The sequence below is a fragment of the Pinus tabuliformis genome, chromosome 7 (genome assembly GCF_031772625.1).
Source record: "Pinus tabuliformis cultivar Carrire ecotype Pingquan chromosome 7, CPIR1, whole genome shotgun sequence".
NCBI lineage: Eukaryota > Viridiplantae > Streptophyta > Pinopsida > Pinales > Pinaceae > Pinus > Pinus tabuliformis.
The window spans coordinates 1,995,700,671-1,995,703,021 of record NC_142293.1 but is presented as its reverse complement, the minus strand read 5'-3'; positions in this window follow the sequence as shown (position 1 = coordinate 1,995,703,021).

Below are 2,351 nucleotides of genomic sequence, written 5' to 3'. Positions count from 1 at the left end.
GCGCGCGAACAAATCTCAGTGTAAAACTTGCGCTAGGTAGGTGCGTAGCGCCAGAGCCCAGGTGCGCAGTGTTGGTGAAATGTCGAGTTTTTTTCTCAGCTTCGCCTCTTTCTCGTAAAAATGCGATTTTTTGCCTTTAGCTCACTCACTTGCAAAAATGAAGACTTCAAACACATAGAAGAGCTTTATATCCCCTTGGCTTTAATTTTTTCATTTACCAAACCCACTTTTCTAAAGTCTTAGTCATTTTTCTTTAAAAACTCTGTTTTTCATTTGAAGTTTGACTTTTCTTGATCAATTGATGGATTGATGCATAGGTGCTTTTGTTTTTTGCAGTGGCTGGAGTTGGCAAGGTGACCAAGAGTAGCTGCTGAACTTATTACATATAGAAACATTTGAAATTACATGAAATTTGTACATGAAATGGAAAAAACCATGTTTTCACCTCAAAACAGAGTTTTGAGGTGAAACAAATTTATGGAGCCTAACAAAAGTAAAATTTATGATTTTATGAGTTTATTTATCCTCCTCATGTGCCTGTTGACCTTTTATTCAGTTTTTGATGACTATGATGACAAACCCTAGACCTAGTGAAACAAAACCCTAAAACTGGTTTTTATGAATGAAATGAAACTGGATGATAGTAAATAACCTGAAAAATGTGACAACAGGTCAGCAGATGAATGACACGAGGGAAATTGACATAAAACCACTACCATCAGTTGATCCATGACCTAATGGAATGCAGCTAATCAGATGGGACACCTAACATGCATGGAAAAAGAGAAATTTGATCACTGATGGAGGGATAAAGATATCGACATTAACATTGGCTCCAATGGGGATGGTAGCTTCTGGGAGGTGCTAAGAACCACAGATCTCTGGAAAAGCAGATAAGTGCCTTATCCATTGGGCAATATGGAATCAGTAGCTTCGGAACACCAAAACAAAAACCTTGACCCAGGACTCATAACTAAACTGACTCAACTAAGACTCAAACAACTGACACAAGACATTTAAAAGCTGAAACTAGACACTCAGCAGCTAAAACTATCTTGAAACTGACGAAAACAAAAAATGACTCAAGACTTCCTGTTAGCTTTGCCATATAACAGTGATTTTATGGAATCGGAAGCACATTTTGTCTGGGGTCACGTTCAAAAGAAAGGCTGTGGTGGTTTCCCTCACACTCTCCTCTACCTCTCTCACCCTCCTTTGCTTTTTATTTCCCGTGTCTTTCATTAAAAACCATATTAAAATCCCTTTTAAGCCTCGGGCGTTAAAAACCCCGAAACTCATATAACCGTGCACTTTCGCAAAACCCATAACCTGCCGTTGCCATGTCACATCAAACAAAACCTGTGTGATTAAACCCCCATCGTCCGATCATCTCTGCCGCGATCGGATGGCGTCTGCTCTTCCCGCGCTCGCAAACTGACCGCACGTTAACCCGCGATCAAAAGCGGTTTTCGTCACGTCCCATCCACCCACGCATCGCCTGATGATAGGGATCACACCCTGTTGTATGACTACCGCTTTCCCACCAAAGGCAGTGCGATAAATACCGCTCACCGCCGAAACCATCCTCCCCACCCGTTAACCTATTTGCACCTTCGAAACTTGATGACCGTTGGATCTTCCCGCTCGAGATCCAACGGCCCACGTTTAACCGCCTCCGTATCTCCCAATACCCTCCACCGATCGATTCCCTCCGTCGTTTTGCGCTATCCAACCGCCAATCTTCCCCCCTCTGTTCATCCATACTGTCCATGTCCATAGCCTATCCCATGCATCCGAAGGACAAAGGTGGCCAGCATCCAGTACTCTACGCAGTTACTCCTCAACCACTGTCTTCAACAAACAACATGGCCGAGAAGGAAAGGTACAGAGCTGAGCAGGTAAAAACATTCAACAATTATGAAATTCTATCCTCTACGACACTCCACTTGCTCGAGAAGTACAAAAGAGCATCCAAGAAGATCAATTTTGTTCACTATAACAAGCAACTGCACTCAGAAGTTCTGCCAGGCAGTTAAAGTGGTTGGTGGTCCATTATGACCCCTCCACGTCTAGAATGGCAGAACATTGTTGTAATCAAACTCTATATATACCCAAAAAATAGATGTAATGAAGGTTGATGGTTGTTGTTTTGATGTAAGGTTCAACTTCTGGAGACTGTAACTGCTTTGATACTTGCAGCGTCTCATCTTCATTTTCAGCTAATACAAGCTTCTTTTGCTGTTAATTGCTCACTTTCCATCTCTTTTCTATTCCAGGCTGTGCTTGATATGCATTCTTCCTGAACTCTTGATGTTTAGCATTAGAGGGGCTGTCATCCCACCTCTGTGTTA